At 37.8% G+C, this 24239-nt stretch overlaps 1 long non-coding RNA gene across 4 annotated transcripts; it reads left to right on the forward strand.

Annotated features, from left to right (window-relative positions):
* Positions 1-215: 215 nt before the first annotated feature.
* LOC122329569 lies at positions 216-23801 on the forward strand. 4 transcript variants are annotated; one of them, XR_006247927.1, is made up of 6 exons: positions 216-1573; positions 2394-2516; positions 2947-3023; positions 4020-4153; positions 5632-5773; positions 21885-23801. It is a non-coding gene; the product is annotated as an uncharacterized LOC122329569 (long non-coding RNA). The 4 variants fall into 4 exon arrangements; XR_006247929.1 differs by having other exon boundaries at positions 216-2739; XR_006247926.1 differs by having other exon boundaries at positions 216-2516.
* The last annotated feature ends 438 nt before the right edge of the window (positions 23802-24239 follow it).

A 24239-nucleotide genomic window follows, 5' to 3' on the forward strand; every position in this document is an offset into this window, starting at 1 on the left:
AACCTAATTCATTTGATTTGTTGATTTAAAAAAAAAGTTCAAAAGAATCTTTAACATTTATTTAAAATAGAAATAATTTGTGACATTTTAAATGTCTTAAAATCAATTTATTGCTTATGTGTTGAATAATTTTTTTTACATTTCTGTTTTATTTTATTTATTTATTTTTATTTTTATTTATTTTTTTTAAATCTTGCTTACTCCAAACTTTTGAATGTTAGTGGATCATGGTTTCCACAAAAACATTAAGCAGCAAAATTTATTCAAGATTATAACAAATGTTATTTGTATACCAAATCAGCACATCAGAAGGATTTCTGAAGGATCACGTGACACTTTAAACGGGAGTATTGATGCTGATATGCAGCGTTGTTATTACAAGAATAAATTAAATGACAAAATATTTTAAAATAGAAAGCAGTTCTTTTAAACTGTAATAATATTCCACAATTGTATTATTTTCAGTAATTAAATGCAGCCGAGCAAGTCTTCAAAAAGCAAGAAATCTTAATTACTCCATACTTTTGACCGCATGCGTGTAGAATATTGTGGTTCAAAGCCCATCTGAAATTCAAATACTCCCGATGGCTTTGCCTTGATGAGAAAAAAAATTCCAGTTTCCATCTGTGTCCAATGGCATTCCCAACAAGGGCCCTTTTATCACTTTTGAAATTATACCTGATAAATGTCTTGGTAATTCTCAATATTTCCACGGCGGCTGGTGCATTTGTCATCATTGAAGTCAGTGGCAGAGTATCTCACAGATGGGAACTCCTCACGGGTGGCATTGAAGTACGAGCCGCAGGTCGAGTGCCTCCTCTCCCCTCCGCCCGACTCACGTGTGTGATTGATGACAACGTCTGTGTAGATTTTCACCTGCAGGAGCCGCATCGGTTCATTACCATGAGCCCACAGCACAACACTGCCTACCAGGACACATCAAAGGACATTGCTGTGCTTTCCTATCTACAGTGGGAACGCAATGAGGGTATCAAAGGGCTTTAGAGCTGTAATACAGGGAGAACATTTTTAATGAGGAGATCTGAATTTAGATGAATAAAATTCAGTCAGGGACCTCACTTGGGCAAGACCACTGGGAATATTATCACATTCCCATAGGGAAAAGGGGTCCAATCTCGAAAATGTGTTTCTGTTTAAACCAATATGTCTTTGTTTTTAATCTACTTCTAAGGTGGTTTAGGTGAGCAATGTTGCTACAGGGCAACCCTAAGGCAGGGTTTAGTCTAGGCTATATATAAGGTGGTCAATATTATTGAACAGAATTTGCACTCACAGATACATGAAAGTCACATTTAAGTTTATAGAAAATGCATTTTCATATTAAGAAGCACGTAGACCAAACTGAGCGTTTATAATCTGTCACTGAGATAATGCCCGCGTCTCGTGTTAATATTATCGCATTGATTGGCTGATTCCCCCGTCTATCAAAATGTCTTTACTCTGATTGGCTAATTGGCGTGTCAAAGCGCGTCTTTCGCCCACAATCGGTCTTCCTGGTTCCTGGTTGTGAGCGATTGTTGAAAATTGACGTTCTACAGCACGCATCGCCTAGGTATTACTAATTTAGGTTAGATACAAAAATAAACTTGTGACCATTTAACTCAACAGGTAAACTTTATCTTGCCGCTTCTATGACAATCAAGTTTCTCAAACTGAGGTTTTGTTGACCTTTAGACCGAGATTAGCATTACAGCTATTAGCGATTAAAATCTACAAAACACTCGTCCACGTTTGTTTGTAAGTAAAATAGCTTATACTATATCAAACATATATGTATAACAATACATATTGTGTCAAAGCACTGAACAGTATCAAATGGAGAATAGAGTGTCAGTAATTTATAATGACAAGATTAAACAATACATTTTCAGCTAAAGGTATTTTTATTATTGTATGTATAGAGGTCATTGTCTAAATCAGCTCAGTTATGTTACCCTGGACCCCTGGTCAACTTTTGAAAGTTTTTGGTAGAGAAAAATGCAATTGAATTTGAATTTGAATTTGAAAATATATTCATGTAACGCAATATTTCCTAAAGATTATTGGCATAAACGAAAAATCGATAATTTTGACCCATAAAATGTATTGTTGACTATTGTTATAAATACACAATGCTACTTAAGGGTCACATATATTATAAAATGCTCAAGTCGTTAACCCAACCCATAATCTAACCCAAAAAATCTGGAAAAACCAAAAGAAATATTCCAAAACCCTTTTTGACCTGCTGGTGAACTGTCTGGACCAGCCTGAAACAATGCTGTTGTGATCCATATGCTAAATATTGACCCACTTTACGTCACATCATAACTTTTTGTTTTACCCCTCACATGGCTTTTTGTGAGTCAAACGTAGGTTCTTTTTGTTCTTAGGACCAGGGGTGAGAGCTGGAGATTGATGCCTTGTGACACAGCCCTGGTGTTTCTGAATAACCATGACAACCGAAGAGGTCATGGGGCAGTCGGGGCATCCGTCCACCCGGTCTAGGGACCTAGGTAGGAGCTGTCCTGTCTGAGACTAAAGCACACTGACTGTTTCAGCAGGAGCCAAACAAACATCATGAATGATGACTCTTGTCTGCTCTCATGGTCTTCAAAATGTACAAAATGACTGTGGCCCATCCCTACGGAAAGGGTCACGTCAAGCTGCTGCTGGGACCGGTATGTTGTGAAAGGAAAGGTGGATTGCAGTGACGTAAAGCACCAGAGAGTCAGCGGGGTAAAATGTGACAGCTGTGGTGCTAAAAATAGACAAAAAGTCTGGCTTGAACCTACATCTATCTATCTATCTATCTATCTATCTATCTATCTATCTATCTATCTATCTATCTATCTATCTATCTATCTATCTATTGTTCTACTACATCATTCTATCTAAGTTTTGGAGTGTGTCCCAACAACCTTTTTTTCTTACTGTTATGAACAGAAGCAGAAGATGAGTGTTATGATGCCCCACGAAGGACAAAACTTGCTCGCTCCAAGAGTTAATGTGTCAATGCCAAGGTGTGCTTATTCATTATGAAATGAGTGATGGCTTCGCTGTAAATATTTCATGCATGCAACTCCTAAAAGTTTCATGACGTTGTCCGAATGAGTAAGATTTGGAGAGGAAGTAAAGTAATTCATTTGAATAATTGATGTTTAATGCCTTTGATAAGAGACGTCACAAAGGTCACATTTCAATATAACCTGAGCGACTACAGTAATGAGCACTTGTCCCTGTAAATGCTTATATTCTTAAAATACTATCTTCATTGTCTGTACTCTCTGAAGATCACTGCCAGTGGGCATCTTATTTAGCCAAGCTAACAAGCCTTGTATAACATAATTAGGTGTACTGTATAGCATTACACATTTCATACTGTTTGTGTATATTTTGATGCGTAGAAGAATGATGTGTATATTGGAAGATGAATGCTCAAAATACTAGACCGTTCACTTCCAAGGCCCTATGTAGTCTAAGACAATACTGAAAGGCAGTTCTATCAACAGTAGACTGATATGTACCTCTTTTTGTATTAGAATTTGAATTAAAATGTTTTTTATTACTAAATAATTTTAGTTTATAATGTATTGGGTTGCCATCGGAAGTTTCACTCTAATCTATGGGTTTCCTTTGCTTGGATATGGACATACAGAATAGACTAAAATGGCTACATATTGAGTAAACAGTTATAAAAAAAATAACCTTGTGTACTGTATGTGAAGTGTGTTCTGAGTTTTTGCGCTCTGAAACCATAAAGGCATCTCTGCCGTACCTCCTCCGAGCATCACATCTTAAAGTGTAGCTCAGGTTAAGTTAGCGCTGACAAAATGAAGGCCAGAGCTGGTCTTCATCTCATTATTTTTTTTTTTTGTGCTGTCTGAAACCCCAGTTGAATCTTCGACTTATTTCATCTGCAGTAACCTTGCTTATTCCCGTCGGACGTATTTGTGTTGGTGTAAAGAATTTATGGCGATCTAAAAGAAATGTATAAATCCTGGGTTTGGCTTTTTCAGGGCCGTTGGGGTGGACAGTGATCAGAATGTGTAAGAACGGCTCCCTCTGAGACTCTTTGTGACTAATACATCTACCCTCCTTCGCTGAATGCCAAACAGGACCGACACGACTGCGGTGGGGTTCTTGCCCAGCTGTAAGTTGGCCTTCAGTGCTGAATCTTAGTCAGCTTGTGAGCGCTGTGAGACATCCTGTGCAGGTTTTTGTTGTTAGCAAAATCCCATATGAGTTTTTGCTCGGCAGGAGTGAAGGAAGGACATGGAATGGGGGCACGAGGATCTATATTTGCAGCTGAAAAGGGATCCATCGGGCCGTTTGCCCAGAGGCATGCTGAGAAATGCATGTTCGTCATTGGCTTAACACTACACTCAAAATACCACAGCAAAAGCCAATGATTTAATTGGCAGAGACGATGGAGAACTTTGTATATGATGTTTTGTCAGTGAAGAATTGCTTGAACTCATGGTCCTGTCACTTTAATTCACATTCAACTGATTCTGGTTCCTGTGGAATGTGGCCAATTACAATTGTGATATATATAATATACGATTTAAAATCAATCCAATTCTTAAATTCTATACTCTGTTTGGCAGTGCTGTAACACAGGACCAAAATTTTGGCTTCGATGTAATACCTGACTAAAATGGAGATTATAATTATTTTATCTATTTTATCTATATAAAAAGAATTGCATCCCACTTAAATATAAATAAATAAAAACAAACATCACAATCTAACATTTCTTCAAATGAACAAACCGCACATTTTTCTAAAATTCATTGCGATATACTTTAAACATACTTTTTATTGCAATAATTTTACATTCAAACTTCAAATTAATGGACAAACATCATATTTTTAATATTTGTTTTTGAATATATATATATATATATATATATTCTGGTATACATTTTCTTTCGGATTTTCCTTTTATATTGTTTTATTAAAATAAAAAATTAGTAATAGTACTGTTAATAACACCATTACAGTCACTAATGTTTGACTATTATGACTGGATTCCATGATTTCGTCCTTGTTTTCCACATCGTGGCAATCATAGCACCCATATAAACAGTGTTTTATTCAGGAAACATGGCTCTTAATAAAATGCCGCCTTAAAGTACCGGTACTGATAAACTGGGAAATCATACTTTTTTTTTTTAAAGCAGGGTACCGCGATACCTTTTTAGTAAAGGTATATCGTGCAACACTGCTATTTAATATTCCGCTCACATATTCTTGCTTTAGATGTTGTGAACACAGACAAGCAGAGCCGCAGAGAGTGAAGCGTCTTAGTGCTGTTACACTAAATATCAACAAGTCTTGAAACACTGCTTGGCCCTCGAATTAGAGGATCGCAACTGTTGTATGAATTCATCTAGTTTGTTTGGACAGGCTTTATATCAGTGCATCATGCCTAGCTAATTTCAAGTCAGAAAACTAGAAAATGTGGCAAGGAAATGATATGGCAGAGTTGGCAATATGTTACAGCCTCATAAAATTACTGAGCAGAAATGATATTTCTCATCCACTGATATGTCTGTAGCTTTCATTATTAATAACATGAATTATTGAACAGAACACGTCTCCTAATGTCTCATCATTCTCCTTAAGCAGGTGGGAGGTTTTCTCAAAAGGATGCCGGAGAGATTGCATCTAGCATACCAATGAAAGTGTGCGAGCATGTCTGTGTGTGTGAGACAACTATCAGAAAATCACACGAGGAGTGGAGTCCTATGGAAGAGCAGAGGGAACCGTAAGTAATACGAATAAAGTTTTAATTGACATGACAGTGTCAAATTCATTGAATCCCTTTCCCAAGTTGGGACTGAAAAGATGCTTGACATTTGACCTCCGAATGCCACTCTAATACGAATGAAAAATCCCTTTAGCTAATGATTCCTCGCGCCACCATTTGCAGCTTATGCATGAAATTGCAGCCGTTAATTGTATTGGCTCTTTTGTACACTCTAAATAACCGTTATGCCGGCAAAACTGCGGCCCAAATGATTCAGACAGTTCTGGCAGAGCTGCAAACTCAGTCAAAAAGAATTTTGGCTGCAGATTATGGAGGCATCCTGGGATTTCTCTCCAGTGAACACTGGCTTTGAAATCAATATAGCAAGTAAACTCAGAGGCAATGTGTGTAGTCAACTATAAGCCAAACGGTAATTGCTTAAATTGATGTAATCCTTCACATGTCCTGCGTGTGGCAAAGTTAATATCAAAAGAATTATGTGTGCAGTCCAATGGTTTTGAGATATAATCCTTAAATCAAGAACAATTAAAACCGTAATGCAGAGAGAGAGAGAGATGAACCTATACATCCAGATTATGACCTTTTTGCATTTTGCATAGTAATCTGGATCAGCAATCAAGTTTAACCGTACCATAAATGTGTAAATGCAGAATAGACTTTTTTTTTTATTTGATAGCCTAAACAAACTTAAACAAACTTCACCTCACGACCGCATTAAAATAAATAAATAAATAAATAACAATAATTAAATAAAAAATACTCACTGCCGCAAAAACACACATAAAAAGTTTAGTTCAATTTTAGAAGAAATTATGACGTATACTACTATTGTGTACTAAATATAATTCTCAAGGTAATAATAATGGTATTATTTTTAAGCAATATCATACAAGATATTTTGACATCCATGTAAATTATACAGTTCTGTTGTCCAGCGTCTTATTTGACCATAAATAGATAAATAAAACCACAATGTTTTATTGAAAATGGTTTATAATATATTTTTTAAGTTTTAATTCTTTAATTAATCGTAAAACAGAATCCAGAAAAAAATTAAATTGAAAGCACATAATTGAGATTTAAATTAAATTGTGTCTTACTCTGGAGTTTATTTTTAAGGTGAAAAACATTTCAGTCCCTGTTAATGGTAAATTTATATTGTGATAAATATCGATTTTGCATATGAAACAAAAATATTATGATAGTATTTTTTGGCCCTATTGCCTAGCCCTACTTCAAGGTGCAAATTATAGAAGGTATTCCAACAGTGTTTTTTTTTAACAACGTTGTATTAACTCTCATGAAAAGTCATGTAATACAAAATTGCAAAAATCAAAAATGTATGAAAATGGTACAAACCAAACCATAAAGGTCCAGTCCTGTGCTCAAACACTAATGCTAACCACAATTGTATAAGAAATCAAATGTCATTTCTCGTACAAGCCATGTCATACTTGTATGTTACAATTACAGCATTTCATTTTGAGTTGTCATGAGTAAATGTTTAGTAAATAGACTCTATATATAACTTACATGACGAGAAAAACAGCTAACTTTTCTAGGCTAGCGAACTAAGACAAACTTCGCACATCACACCTGAAAAAAAAACTCTGCTCGACTTATCAACAGGTTTATTTCTCAGCTTTTTCTCAACTTACTGAGCAGGTTTATGAGTTTGGAGTTCCAGCTAATTCAAAAGTGTTTATGGACTTTACATGACTTGAGCTGTCAGATTGATTGGCAGGCCACGCGCTAATTAGCCATGAATATGAGAGTGTCGCTTGTGATGACTTCATCACGGATTTATCCGAGTTCAAACAGGTCATCGTTAATCATCTCTGGGTATTGTGTGATTGAGAGCACTTTTCCGGTGCACTCTAAATGACCTGTTCATAAATCCCACTCTCCACTGTTTTATTATTAAAGTCTCTTCTAACCGGGCCAAGTGCAGCGGAGGCGTGCGTTATAGAGGTGAGCGGCCCCTGAAAGCAGTCTTTGGGTTAAGCTCTTTTCATTTCTGGAGATCTGCAGCCCCTCTCAGCAAAGACTGCCAATCAAACACACGGCGCAGGGAGGGTTCATAATCTAAACCGTATTAATCTGAGCCGTTTATGAGGGGTCAAGTGAAAAAGAGCTGATCGATTCGGAGTGCTCCGTGCAAACGCCGTTTCTCAATCGTCTGTGGCCCCATCCTCTAATTACAATTTGTTTTGCAATATTGAGAAATAATAGCTTTTCCTTGGTTGTCAGTTACCCTCAGAATTGCATTACGGAGCTTTGTTTAAACAGGAGAACAAATCGATACCATCTGCCTTCATGTATCCTGATCATCTCTCCTCAGCACAGCAAGCAGTTCTATGACATTGTCAATTGTTAATATCAGCCCACACGCAAGGCCTATTGATTTTCTGTGTATCTGGGTATTTATTATCTGTGCTGTTTTTTGCACTGTATCTTCTGACCCTGTGAAGTGGCTGATTTTATCCGCTTGAGATGCGCCAACAAGAAGCTGATATCAAACTGGAGTTACAGGACGTATAATGGTTTACTGATAGGAATCTTTTGCTGGTGTGGATCAGTGTACAGCTTTAATGAAAAGCGCTTTTGCAATGCGGGCATTTATTGACTTGTGGTGTAAAAGTTGAGAGCTGTGCGGCATATAGACACAATTTTAAGGATAAAAAAATCAAAGAACAGCATTTGAAAATAAACCTTTTGTTTTTCAAAGAATCCTGAAAAAAAGATCACACGTTCCACAAAAAACTAAAGAAATATACGCTAAAATAAATATCGTCAGTAGTGCTGAGTAATCGTGATTAATTGCATCCAAGCAAGATTTTTGTTTACATAATATATGCATATATTTATTATGTACATATAAATGCGCACAAACATGCATGTATATATTTAAGAAATATATAATTGTGTGTTTAAAATAAAAATATTTAGATATAATATCAATTATATTAACAACCACAGAAATAAATATATTTTAAAGTACTTTTAAGTAATATTTCCCAGTGTTATCGCTTTACTGTATTTTTGAACAAATAAATGCCTTAATGAGCATTAGATACTTTTTTTATGAAACGATGTAACTAATTCCAAACTTTTGAATGTGTTTGTGTTATAACTTCAAAAAGTTTTGTTCCAAATATAAACAATTATTATTATTTGGTTAACACGTTAAAGTAAGGTATATTAGTTAACACTGGTTAACACCATTAGTAAACATGAGCTGAGAACGAACAATACTTTCACAGCATTTAGTAGTTTTAGTTTGTTAACTTCAGTATTTGTCAATGCACTATTAAAATCACAAGTTGTGTTTGTTGACATTAGTTAATGCACTGTGAATAAACTGTATTTTCATTAAATAACATTAACAAAGATGAATAAATAGTGCAATAAATGCATCGTTCATTGTTTGTTCATGTTAGATAATACATTAATGTTAACACATGACACTTTGCTATAAAGTGTTACCGTTATTTAGACAATATTTTGCTTGGTCTAACCTTGCATAATCTGTCACGTTTGAGGATACTGTGTTTTGAGTTTTGAGTGACCAATTTATGTCAATAATAACTGATTTAAAGCACAATTCAGTCCCAGCGTTAATCTGTGTCCAGGGAAATCAGCCATTAGTTTCTAAATGAAAGTTTCTGACGTCACGTGCTTTTGTCAGCTGTGCTTCTTCAAGTGGCACCTGAAGAGAGGTGTAGTGAACCGGCGTCCCACCGAGAGCCCCACAGTGCTAGCGAGAGGACGTTTGGAACACTGCGGTCTTTTGAGAAGTGGGTAGAGAGAGCGGGGTGTGATTCAAAGGCCTAGCTGCTGCAGTTCGCTCCGCAGTTGGTCCCAGCTTGATGCGCAATAATGACCTGTCAGAGTGGCAGGCCTGGTGCCAGAACCCCGAAGCAAAGCTAATCCGTAGGGGTTATTCAGCCTAATGAATCCTAACAGCATGCAGGGAACCCACAGGGCCACAAAACACATCATCCATTCCCCTCGTTTTATTTTAACTGACGGAAGTATATTCCTGGGAAGTAGTGATCTTGTGCTCAAGTCTATGGCCTTTGTGGTTTCTGCTCCTGGATGAAGTGTCTGTTTTGTGTGCGGTGGGTCTGAGGTCTTTGATTCGAGCGTGGTAGAAGGCTCATGGTGTGCTTGAATAATGGTGGTCTACAAGGAGAGGTCAAGACTGTTATTGCTGTGATAGCGTTTATCATGCTTGAGATATTCAGGATAAATTGTGCACGTGGATCAAATAGCATTTCTCAGAATTTGTACCATCTAGACAACAGACACTTTTACACAAGCCTTGGATTTAAATATTTTATATACATATATTTATATATATTTGGAGTAGGACTGTTTGACTCCAGTCCTAGAAGACTAGTGTTTTCTCACTCTTAACAAACACATCTGAACAAGCCAATCAAAATGATCAGAATTATGTGCAAATTACAGAAAGGTGAACAAAATATATTTTGAATGAACAATATTTCTAACCAAATTTATGGATGAAGGGAGAGAAGAGATTACGTAATAATAAAAATATGTATAGAATGAAAGATGTGTGTATGTATATAGTGCTGACAAATTTAATTGATTGATCGCAGATTAATTGCATTAAACATTTATGGTTTTGTTCACATCATATGCGTTTACCATGTAAATGTATTACGTATATAAAAATACAAACACTTGCATTTTTATATTTAAGTAAAAATACATATTGTTTCTATTTTTAATACATTTATATATAATATCAATTATCTGAATATAAATATATACATGTAAATTTTTGGGGAAAATATTAGCTGTATGTGTGTGCTTTTATATGTACATAATAAATATACACAGTGCACATCTATATATTACGTAAACTTTTTTTTTCTTTTGGATATGTGATTATTCACAATTAATCATTTGACTGCATATATATATATATATAATTTTTTTCTTTTTCTTCTTTTTCTTCTTCTTCTTCTTCTTTTTAACTGGATATTGATGTTTGTTTTTACCAACTGTTGGCACATTTTGACTTCTCAAATAATGACTTGCAGTGCAGCAGAAGTAAAATGGTTCATTCATGCCACTGTCCCCGTGATTTCTCCAACCGTCTGATTTTTTTTTTTCCCCTTTGGCTCTAACAATTGATGTCAGGCATGTCAAGAGCAGCACTTCCCCTCTTATGCATGAGCCTGCGTATTCCAGCTCATCTGCCAAATTTACTCAGCAAAGGGACCCTGCCTCTGGAGTGCCATAATGGACTTGTCCATCACTTTTTGAGAGGATGAGGATTATAGTGGCCCAGTTGGATTATGGGTGGTTTGATCCATGACTTCCTATCCTCTTCCTATTCAAACACATTAGTCAAGGTGAATAATACAGCCATCAGCTCTGACAGCCTCGCCCGCTATTGTCACTTACTCGCCCTACACCGCCCCAAGTAGCATTGTCTGGAGGACTGACAGGTTTCTTACGATACGCCTCACAGTAAAAGCAAAGACCCAACGTATTTTCCACCGGAGGACGTTTGTCATCCTTTCTGCCACTTTAGAGTGACAAGGAGAGATTGTCTCTTGGCGAACTGTGGCGGCAGTTCCTGAGAAATGCATGCGATGGTTACTTTTTGAGTCCCAGATGAATAACCGTTTAAAGTTGGAGGAATTTACTCTCCTCAGCTCTCTCCGTTTGAACTTGACACCTGACTTGTCTTCTTTTTATTTTTCCTAATCCGCTCTTTTGGCACAACTACATGGCAAGTTTGTGACAGGGCAGCCTCTCAATTTGCCCGACATCCTCAGACCTTGGCTCCATTGGTTTCACCTGAATGCAGCTGTGGCGTCCACCATTTGGGGCTTCACCAGATTGTAAATTAAGCAGCTACTTTCAAAACTCAGAGGGCCACCCTCTCAAGGTCATCTCCCAGCAGCTAACCAGGTGAATCAGGCATCTGTATGGCAGCCGTGCCATCCATATTTGAGTGGGTAGAGAACGCCATATGAGGTGAGACAGGAAAGGTGAAATTCAGCATGACATTCCACTTAGTTGTCATGGAAACCCGACCTTGATGTGGGGGGGTATGGGAAGCCGGAAAACAATAAAACATCTAAAAAGGAAAAAAGTGCACAGAATTGGAATGTGATGGATTACAAATGCACTGACCGGATACAACATCTTAAAACAAGTGCGATAGTTCAACGTTTCTGCCGACATCTGATGACTCTTAACAACTCTGGGACAAGGAAGCCATTTTAGAGAATTTTCCAGCCCGAACATATTGCACCTGTTAAATTATTTAGCCCCACTCTGTGGCTTGGCTCTGCACCACACTGAAAGCTGTAGCTACCGATTAGAGCCCCGCATGTCATCGTAGCAGGTCAACCTCCCTCGGCTTTCACTTATAGAGTAATACCATCACATTCATCGGCGTCTCATTATCTCGCATTTACACCAGAAAACCAGCTTTTATTTTTTTTTCAGCCGACTGTTTAAACACCGTCAAAGCACATTCACTGCAAAGGGTCAGATGTTGGGGTGAAAACAAACTCTTATCTTCGACTCTCGCCGAGAGGTCAGGCGCTAGCTTCGCTACTACGTAATTATAAGCTAGTATAGCTCTCGTTTGGCCGTCAACCTTTCCTTTATCTCACTCGACACGCACGATGCCGCCTGTGATAAACACTGCGAGTAGATCCTTTAATACCTCCTCGGTTCTGTCACCTTTTGAGATATACTTTACCTGAGCGAGAGAAGACATAGGTGACGGGGAGCATGACTCACAGCACTTAAAACTTTCCTTGGAGGATTTATAACCTTCAGTCAAACTGTTCTTCAGTTATTAATAGACCATTGTAGTGTTTAAATCATGTTTATGGCCAATATATCTGATCAGAATGCGTAATTACCCTGAGAGAGTGAACAATCTTGTGCTTTCTTGTTTATAGCTGGCCTGGTCATTGAAAACACCACTTGGGGGCAGTGTTGAAATAAGCACTTCATTTTCTCAGCTCTCTTGTGAGGGAATGTAAATGCTTTGGAGTTGCACTTTCCTAAACTGCTGCTTGCCCCAGTGGAACATTAATGTGCAAAGGTCTTTCGTTTCTCAAGCCTGACATTCTGTCTCTCATCTAGAATGTTGAAGATTTGGAGTGGAGGATGTTTTTATTGCTTAGAGGTTGCTTTCTTCATAGTTTTGGAGAAATCACGGACATTTCTTTATGTTTTAAGTGTCAGAATTCACGAAAATGGAATAAAATGAGTCATTTGTTGACAGGATGGAGTTAAAAATGAATGTGGATGGCATAGCTCAGATCATTTGGCCTTGGAGAAAATCTAATGAGAAATGTTTGAGGTCATTTTTGAGTTTCTTGGAGTTTAATTTTAAGTTTTTGTCTTTTTCGATTGCAGATTTGTAGCTTGGCATGTCTCAGAGCAGTTTTTGACACGTTCAGATGTGGTACTCTTGGTGAGATGCGTATGGGATGGCAAGGGTTTATTAAAAACCTCTTTGCATCAGAATGCTTGAAGGAAAAATTCACCCAAAAATGAAAATTACCTAAGTCTACTTTGTAACAAAACAAAACAAAAATATTTATATTTTAAAAATGATAGCATAAATAACTGATGTCCGGCAACAGGTGTATGTGCTTCTTGGCTGACTTCTGACTCGATGTATGACGTAAGCTGCATCACAGAGCTTCAAAATCATGGCCACCATCCACCAGCATTACCGTGCTTGGAAGAGCCAAGATACATTTTTAAAAAGCTCAGACTGCGTTCGTCTGAAAGAAGAAAGTCATGTACACCTAGGATGGATTGGGGGTGAGTAGACTGTGGCGTAATTAAAATTTTTGGGTGAGCTATTCTTTTAGGCATTCTGCTTCCAAGATGTTTTTTCCTGAGAAAAAAACCCAGCGATCCCACATGCATCTCCTCAAAAGAGTGTCACATCTGAACATGCAAAAAACTGCACTCAAATTGATAATCATTTAAAACACATTTCATATAAGTTCTTTTAGAACTAACCCCTATAATATTCTTACCAATTTATGGGCAAAACATCTTTCTTGTTTGACAGCCTATACATATTTCTTCTTGTTTCTGTGAGATGCAATAATTTTTGTGGCATCAGTTAGTACTGTCATGATATTATATTATTATTATTTTTTACTAGATTTATTGGGTTAATTAGCTTGCCTGTGGTTTTGTGAGCAAAGATGGCAGACGTCATGTGCCATGTGAACAGTTCCTACTGAGATAAATAAGAATGTTAACAGATAGAGTCATAATAGAAAAACATAATTCTTTAATAAGGTGTTGTTCATCTTTCTCCATCACAGCAAAAACAGCTCCAGAAGAAAATAAATCCACCTGTAGTTATTAATTGACATACTTTCAAGCCATTTAAACTGACTATTCATTAACCACTGAGGGTTGCTGTCTTTTGTTCATAAAAGTATTAATTTGAAAGAGCTTTTTTGTGTTTATAAAGACCGAATGTTTAGTTCATTGGAAACAGTCACGTTCATGATTGTTAGATATAGTTCTATGAAGGCATGAGAATATGAATTTGTGGTTCACTCTTCAACAAACTGGACTTGATTAGATTCTGTCCATGTACTGTGGACCCATAAGCCCATAAGCAGTTGTCTTGTGCTTTGTGACCTTACAAAGCGATGTTAGAATACATGTAGAAAGCTCCGGATCTCATGGTCATCCGCTTTGCGACAGACCCCATCATAGCCAGCTCAAGGTTCCCTCATGAGACCCAAATAAATGCTTTTTTAGAGATGAACAGAAGGCCAGGAAAGATTGAATCCTCTTTCTCTAAGGTGAGAAAGGGGTGCATCTCTGGAAATAGTCAGTGATAGATGAGATACATGGAGCAAGACAGTCTGGCCCGGTCTCCAGCCAAGCTGAATCAGACAAAGCGTCTGCTTGTTTGTGTCTCTCTCTCTCTGGAGCGTACGTGCACACATATCTCTCTCTGCTCTGCTTACACAGTACCCTTTTTTACAACTGATTACTTACCAGCAACAATACATCTATATTCATTTGTGCTGCATGCTCAGATTTTTACTTAATGAGTGTGCGCTTAAGCAAAACGCTGCACTCACTTGTTAAACGTTGGCCTTGGGACGTCTTCCCTGGAGCTCTCTGGTGTTTTAAAGAGCACTTTTATTTCGCTGGCAAAGGTTTAGTAACAACAAAGCATAATTAATACACATGTACACCTTGCATAATCAGTCTTTGCTTTGTGAGTTTTTTAAAAAGTATTTCATTTGCCTGACTTTTTTTTGTGTGTTTGCTTGTTTAATGAGGTGGGTGATATACAAGCTTTTGATTTGATTCCAGTTTGAAGCTGCATTGTTGCATTGTATTGTTTTTGCCCGAATATACTATCTGTAATGTGAACAGTAGTATTGCATTTTGGGGTATTTTGGCACTATTTTGGTTATATGGACATGAATGATACATGGTATGCCATACTGTAGTATACATTACTTTTATATGCTATTCATGACTAAAACCTTGAATTTGATCAAATTGGAAAATTCCATTGGAAACGTGTATTTAAGGAGGGACTGATGTTGATGCTTAAGATTGAAATCCTGTTGAGTTTTCACTTATGAATATAGCATTCTAATAGTATGTAGTTTTAAGCCCAAGTCCACTGCTGTTGAGTTAGTTCATTGCATGTAGATGGTGATCATGGAGCAGGGGATGTTCTCCATATCTGCTCCCAGCATCATCTCATTGGCTGGCTTCAGTCATGAACAGCTACTGGAAATTGCTTCTTTCACCGCACATAAGGGCAAAGCACCGGTTGTTTATTATATTCACTCTATGCTCTTCTTTATAGGCATCTGGATGCTCTGGGCTTATCTATGATTTAAGCTATTGTGGGTGACCTCAAAACGATAAAGGCCACCTTAGAGGGCAAGCACTGAGGGCAATGGATTCTGGGACAGTAGCAAAAATGCGTGAGTGACAGCTCAGTTTTTTAGCAGGGGATAAAAGCATAGAAAGCAAAGAAGCAAATCAAATTACTGCAATTGCAGTGAATGGAAAAAGGTTGTACCTTGGTTTGAAAGTAAAAATGTAAGTAAAAGTACATTTGATTTTGAAATCCAGATTGGTTTCAGGCATTGAATAAACATTCTGGACCTCACTCTATATGCAGATATATTTTTTTACGCCGTCTAATTGGCATAAATCTATATACTGTTATTTAAACAATACACAAACCATTTCGTCTGGACTCAAAGAGGTCTACCGTTCGAGCTCTCTGGACTGTAATTGAGACGTAAAAGCACATTCATCCGGTTCTGCTTCGTACAGCGGAGCACCGGCGGCTGAATTTGCATGCTGACGGGAAGGTTACTTTCAGATGCATTACGACTGCTGCAAGCTGTCATCGAGGATCTCATATTCAATCAGTGCGGCTTAATGCATTACAAGCAGTCGTAGGAAATTTTAATGAGGGTTCCTAATTAGCCAATAGCGAAGTCATAATCACTTCAGAAACAAATTAAGCCACGGGTATTTTGGAGGATAAATGTTCTGCCACTGTCCACACAGCCATGGCCTTTTTAATTTAAAGCCATCATGCCCAAACGTGGACTGACCATGTTTTCTTACGCATCTAACCTTTGAATTATCATATTAGTGGTAGAATATTTTTTTGTAGGCCTGTGCATCAGATGGTCCTATAGAATGTAACACTTGGGGTACCAAAGAAAAAATGTGATTAATTATATATACATACAATGTTAGGGGTTATGCATTACAAGAAATGCAAGTTACGTAATTAGATTACTTTTTGTGAGTAATTAAGAAAGTAAGGCATTAGAGAACAGAGAGTGTGTGGTAGAATGATGCCAGATATACTGTGTTGGTCGATATGTAAATGATATGCACTGTTAGTAAATCACGCCCCATCCGGAAACATCGGCACTGTTTTGGAATTGCGCTCTCTTGCTAATTTGCTATGTTTAGTTAAACTGACCCTAAATAAAAACAGGCAGTATTCCTCAAAAGTAATAAGAAATTCAAATGTGAACTCTGAATATTACATAAAATAATTAAATGTAAGACAAATAATTAAATTAAAAGACAAATATTTTTTAATCCCAAACAATATCTTCATTGCTGACCTCAAGTGATACATTTCAACCATTTAAATTTTTGTTATTACTTAATAGTGTTGAACTTTCTTCTCCTGCATCATATTCTTCATGCAATTAGTTTGAACCTATATTCAAATTAGTTTGAATATATATATATATATACATATACAGTACATATATATACACACACACACATATATACACACACACACACACACACACACACACATATATATATATATATATATATATATATATATATATATATATATATATATATATACAAAATAAAATATGTTGTCTGTATTTGTAGAAATAATAATGGAAAACAAAATTAACTATGGCAGCTAAACAAAGTCTAGTGATTATGCATTGACCCTTACCCTCATTATGACATCATCAAAAATGACATGTGCAGTGGGAAAGGGTCTCTCATTTAGCTCTGTGTTTTCTGGTTTCACTGTTTGTTAGCAGCTGTGTATGAGCTCAGTGGCATGTTCATCACACCTGGTCTTTTTTTGCAGAATAATCTAAAAGGTTTTACACATACATTAATATTTGTCTTCTGAAAGGCAGACTATTTCACAGAATGCAGCATCTTTATGCTTGACTGTGGACGAACACGAATCCCGCAGCTTCACCCAGAAGGATGCTGGCAAACATCGTAATGTGGAAAAAAATCTTTAACATCCTGAGCAAAGTGACACCGCTGCAGTTTTTTTCCTCCCTCGAGCTCAACGGAGGAAACATCACAGGCACATTGAGGCCACAGTTGCCGTTTGATTGATGTGTCAAACTGCCCATCTAGAAGGACTTTGCCTCCGGAGGCTGGCCTCTGTGTTGAAGCGCAGAATCGGTGTCTTTGATTGGCTGGGCTGGATGGTTCTGCGTATATATGTGTGTGTGTGTGTGTGTGTGTGTGTAACAGATTTTTTCTCGCTGTTCGACACTATTTTTCAGTCTCGTCTGTCTAACTACCGACTGTTTAGAAACTATCTTGACATTTCGAGTGATTGTGACACTGTATATTGCTAAAAATATTCTTATTTTGTTTCACACTTTTTTTTCCCACTTGTAAATATGCATTAGCTCAGGGGAAATATGCATGTGCTCCATATTTTGTAACGCTGCGTTAAAAAGTGAGCATTTGCTGACTCGTTCATCATGTAAAAATTCACTTTTATAACTCATTTTTCAATCCCCCAACCAAACAGATTAATTTCTAATATTCCTGCACATACATTCACGCCAAGAAAAATCATTTATTTTGAGAAATCGGCGCTCAGAATAGCTGCTGATGTCTGATGGTAATCAACCACATATTAATTAAGGCACAATTGCTGAGTCAATGAAAGAGGCTGGTTAAATATTGATGTGTCTAAAAGGCCCATCATGGGAGACGGACAGCCAGGGTGATGGGACAGCGGCCACAGGCACAGTTCATGTCCTTATATAGCAGCGGTGAGCTGAGTGCTAGATCAATGGGAGCTTTGCTTTGGTGTTGAATACAAAGAGAGAAACCTTCTCCTTCTTTCTCTGCAGCATCCAGCTAGCGTGGCTTTCATGCAGGGCAAATGTGTAAAGCTGACAAGCTCATTAGCAGCTTTGCCGTCACAGTCAGGACACTCTGATATACATCGAGAGCTTTTAGTTTACTGTCAGTTTGTGGCTTAATCTAGATCTCAGTTGTGGTTATTAAAAGCAATTCACTTCCCTTTAAGGCAATTTAGTACATTTAGAGGCTATATTGGTGCAGTCTCCAAACTGCTTCTTACCAGTCAAGCTAGCACAGATTTTGCACGGGGAAAGATCAGAATTGTTGCTCAAATTTCAAATCAAGGTTAACATTTAACAACAAATGTATCATAATTAAAATAAATGTATTTTTTTGTCCTATAAATCATGCAAAATTGCTCCAATATGTCTTTTATTGAGAGGGAAAAAAGACAACTCAAACCATGCAACTGGTTTGGTGGTGTCTCATTTTCACCAAGCTGCTCTGTTTTTGGTTTTAGAGAGGTTTAGACACTTGTCAGCTGGTTAGACACCAAATGAATAAATCAGCCAAACACCGCCTGGCTAAGAATGGCAGACCTGTCTAGGTTGACCTTAACTTTTTTTCCCCAGCAGGGAGCACTAAATATCCAAAATAATTTATTAAATGAGAACAATGTTCATAAATGTTTATGTAATTCACTGTGTTGAGCAAAGCGATCGTTGATTAATTACTCACTCATTACTCATTACACGTTGTTCCAAACCTGTGAGCTCTTTGGTGATCTTTGAAACATAAATTAAGATATTTTTGGATAAAATCCAAGAGCTGTCTGATCCTGACTTGCATAGACAGCACTTGTACAGAACAGAAGAAGAAATTGTTAAATACAGTCTTTTTTTGTCTTGTTTCTTTGTGCACAAAAATATTCTCTTCATTAAATTGAACCACCAATGTCACATGGAGTGTTTTAGCAATGTCCTTACTACCTTTCTGGTAGTACCAGGTAGTACTACCTTTATGGTAGAACTTGGTAGTTACATTGTTGTCTATGCAGGGACAGAAAGCTCTCATTCATCAAAAATAATTTTAATTTGAAGCTCTTATGGTTTTGGAATGACATATTGTAAGGGTGAGTAACATTTTTTAGTGAGCTATGCCTTTAAATTGATAACTTCCATCTTATTTAGAAATATCACTTTGAAGGAAACTATACAGTGTATGTAGACAGTAGGCAGCAAGGCTCACGGTTTGTGTATGTTTTATTCAGAGTGATATCTTCTCTCTGCATTGCACCTACATAAGGAAGGAACATGGGAAGGAATGATCTCATACACTGCTACAAAAACACAAATACACATGCAGTTGCATGTTTTATTCATAAGATGTTGTATGTAGACTATATGGCTCCATTTACGCCTCAGTCCTGAACGGGTAGACTGAAAGGCGACAACAATGAAACAGCTGGCGTGCTGAGATATTTCCATTTATGTTCAGATAAACCTTTGTTAGAGATTTTGTATGTAGTTCTATTGCTGATTGTGTAGAGTGGCTGTGTACGTGGCATATTAAAACAGATTTATTGTTTTGTGTTGCATAGGTGTGTGTGCATGAGTGTGTTTGAAGATAGATCCGTCTGTTCTCTCGAGTCTATTTGGGCCAAAGCAATCCTGCTCTCTCCTGGGATGGCCCTGAGAAGAAGACACATAAATAAGGACGTTTTACTTCCATTTTGGAATGGCAAACACTTGGCTTAGCCATTTTTTTTTTGTGAGTATATACTGCACTGAGCAGTATATATCCAAGTATAGATTGCCTCACCGCTAATGGGCTCTTAGCCCTGTTAAAATCCACCCTAGTCATGCTTCGCTTTGCAGGGTTGTTTTACCACACAAAGACACAAGGCTTATGGTAATGTTAACTAAAGACTTTGTCGATTAAGTTACAGTAACAGGTCTAGACTCGCTGCTGATTGCGGGCGGTTTGTGACACAACCAATCAGCTTGATTGATTGGCTCTCTCTGTGCTCTTAGGCAAGCTGATTGGCATGTTAACGACATCAGCATGGAAAGCCGCAAAGTCAGGCCTGCGTTTCATGACAGTTAGCTGACCGCCCTAAATGTTTTAGGTCATCTTGTGGAGTTTTTTTTTCTGGGTAAGATGCTTAATTTGTTTCTGCTTTAACCGATCACACCGCACTGTGTGTGAAATGCTGATCTTTTCTGTGTATGTGGCCCAGTACAAGCTTGATCGATGGAATGCTACAATCCAACAAACCCTTCAGCCTTCAAATATAGTCATAGACAAACACTGAAAACCCTTAAAGAGTCAATTAGATGGTTAAATGACCCATCAGAAAGATAAATGCATAGCACAACGTAAAAATCCATCAGCATCAGTCCCAGCAAGGCAGGTAATTGCATTAGCCTTTGAGTGGACCCATCTGTCCGTGGCTAGTGTGAATCCTGACTCGTGAAATAATAAATCAGCGGAAAAGCAAGTCTGTCAGGTGTTTCGCAGACTCGGGCCGTGGTGATTTGCGTGCCATGGGGTCCTCTACTACCTTGAGCGTGCAAGCATGACAACAACAGATGCTTTTTGTCTCTTCGTCCCCCACGGCTTGTCTTTTGTTTGTCCTTGACAGCTGAGAAAGCATGAAGGATTCCCTTTGTTCAGTCAAGTGCAGTCACTAACTATTGTGAGACACCTCCCTTCTGATAAAATGGGTGCACATTTATTCCTTGTTTCCGCTTTGGCTAGATTTTGTTGTAATGAGCATTTATATTCAGTTGTTAGTTAGCAGAATGTCAGTTTTCTGCATTCTTTGTTGTAACATTGCTTTTTGTTTAGCCACTTCATATTTATAAGAGGCCAGACAGGAAATGGTGGCAGGATGAGGGGAGATAGGATTGAAATACATGTAGATTTTTGGTCTCTTGAATTTTTACCATTTAGTGCTCTCAGTCGGTTAGATTTGGGTAATTAGATTTCGGCTAGATAAGGGTATGTCACATGACCCGTCCATGCTGTCATCTTAGATTAAACGACATACTTAACCTATTGTATATATATAAAAACAAATGTGGCTCTTTCCAGGCTTTATAGTGGCAGTGAATGGGGGTTAAGGGGGATTCACTTCTGAAGCAAATCAATACATTTGTTTAAGAGAAATATACATATTTAAGACTTTGTAAACCATGATATCTACACTCTAAAAATGACGGGTTGTTTCAACCCAGGGCAAATATGAACTAACCTGTAATATAAAACTTTAACCCAACAGCTAGGCTAGTTCATGTTTATTTATCAACAGCCCAAAGCTATGTGGGGTACTTATTTTAGGTTTTCTCAAATTTTTGTTGACTGATTTATATTTGTTGTATTTTATACTGCCTAAGAAACAGTGGAGAAATCTCCTGAAGCTGGCTGCCTTAAACTAAAAGTTTTCTCAACTTTTGATTTTTTGCAGTGTAAGCTCTGGTGAGAAGTGACGAACTTGGAAGTGCAGAGGAGAGAGCAAAACAAAACACTGGTTATGGAACAGAAGTGGAATGAGGATTTGTGAATGTTGGAGGAATTCGATATAACCCAAGAGAAGACCAGTTTGCTGTAAACAAAACTCGGTTCTCGCATATTTTCACACTACGCCTATGTTATCTGCTGGAAAGATGTTATTGGTAAGACTTTTTTTTGATGGTCAATTTGGATCATTCTGTTGACACTAAGTAACATTTCTAATACATGTCAACAAACTCATTAGTACACTGTAATATTTAGTATTAGTACACTGTCTGCTTCATATTCTGTATTGCCAAAAGTATTCACTCACCCATCCAAATAATAGGAATCAGGTGTACAATTAATTCCATGACCACAGGTATATAAAATCAAGCACCTAGACATGCAGACTGTTTTTTCAAACATTTGTGAAAGAATGGGTCACTCCCAAGAGCTCAGTGAGTTCCAGCAGAACTGTGATGGGATGCCACCTGTGCAACAAATTCAGTAAAATTTCCTTGCTCCTATATATTCCACAGTCAACTGTCAGCTATATTATAAGAACATGAAAGCGTTTGGGGACAACAGCATCTCAGCCATGAAGTGGTAGGCCACTTAAACTTATGGAGTGGATGCTGAGGCGAATTGTGTAAGGAAGTCGCCAACTTTCTGCAGAGTCAATCGCTACAGATTTCCAAACTTCATGTGGCTTTCAGATTAGCTTAAGAACAGTGCACAGAGAGGTTCATGCAATGGGTTTCCATGGCCGAGCAGCTGCATCCAAGCCATACATCACCAAGTGCAATGCAAAGCATCGGATGCAGTGGTGTAAAGCACACCACCACTGGACTCTAGAGCAGTGGAGACGCATTTCTGGAGTGACAAATTGCGCTTCTCCATCTGGCAATCTGATGGACGAGTCAGGGTTTTGCGTTTGCCAGGAGATTGGTACTTGTCTGACTGCATTGTGCCAAGTGTAAAGTTTGGTGGAGTGGGGATTATGGCGTGGGGTTGTTTTTCAGAAGTTGGGTTGCCCCCCTTAGTTCCAGTAAAAGGAACTTTGAATGCTTCAGCATACTGAGACATTTCGGACAATTCCATGCTCCCAACTTAGTGAGAACAGTTTGGAGCTGACCCCTTCCTCTTCCAACATAACTGCACCAGTGCACAAAGCAAGGTCCATAAAGACATGGACGACAGAGCCTGGTGTGGATGAACTTGACTAGCCTGCACAAAGATCTGACCTCAAACACCTTTGGGATGAATTAAAGCGGAGACTGAGAGCCAGGCCTTCTCGTTCAAAATAAGTATGTAACCTCACAAATGCGCTTCTGGAAGAATGGTCAAAAATTCCCATAATCACACTCCTAAACCTTGTGGACAGAAGAGTTGTTATATCTGCAAAGGGAGGACCAACGTCATATTGAACCCTATGGATTAGGATTGGGATGTAACTTAAATTCATATGGGAGTCAAGGCAGGTGAACGAATACTTTTGGCAATATAGTGTATCTGCTAACTCTTTATTGTGATGTTATTGTCTCCCAACTGACATTCTACCGACTATAAGTAACTTTGCAAATACATGTCAACTTATTCTTACCTTAACCATACTAGTCAACTAGTACACTACTGACACTCTGATGAGAGTTAGTAGAATTGCAACATTACTTGTAGTCAACAGAAAGTGTTAAAGGGACCATCAAAATAAAATGAAACCAAATTGTTTATTTTTATTCAGTTTTTTTTTGTAGTGCCATGCAAATTACATAGATAGCAATGTATATTATTACATTTTGTATGATAAAATGCTGGATTGTGGAGCAAAAAACCACTGTGTTAGCTTACTGCCATGTTAAAAAAGGCCCTTTAAAATAAAGCAGAATCATTTTTCCCTACACTTAGCATGTGTGGCGCTTTGTCAGAAAGCTAATCCTTTCGTACTGTCTCCATTATGCTTGGCCTCATTCCTCATTGCAAACAAGCACTGCCGTCTATTGATCAGGACCTGCCACAAAACTGATTAGACACCTCTCCCTGCTCTCTGACTGCCATATCAATCCTGCCTACTCCACCACTATCAGCTCATATAAAGCTATCAGCTGACGCTCTGCATTAACTAGCACAGAGCGCTTACATTAGCTGCTACAAATGAAGGTGAAGGGGACATATTTTTTTAGCCCAAGGCTGCGTACGTATGTAATTAACTCATAATCTCTCACAGGAATTGTTTTTAATGACCTTCCGCTTCCATTAACTTGTTTATTTTTATTGCGCTACCATTTTTGCGGGAGATTTTGGAAGGGCATTCGGCGTGGGCTGGGTT

This window comes from Puntigrus tetrazona, chromosome 24 (genome assembly GCF_018831695.1).
Source record: "Puntigrus tetrazona isolate hp1 chromosome 24, ASM1883169v1, whole genome shotgun sequence".
Taxonomy (NCBI): Eukaryota; Metazoa; Chordata; class Actinopteri; order Cypriniformes; family Cyprinidae; genus Puntigrus; species Puntigrus tetrazona.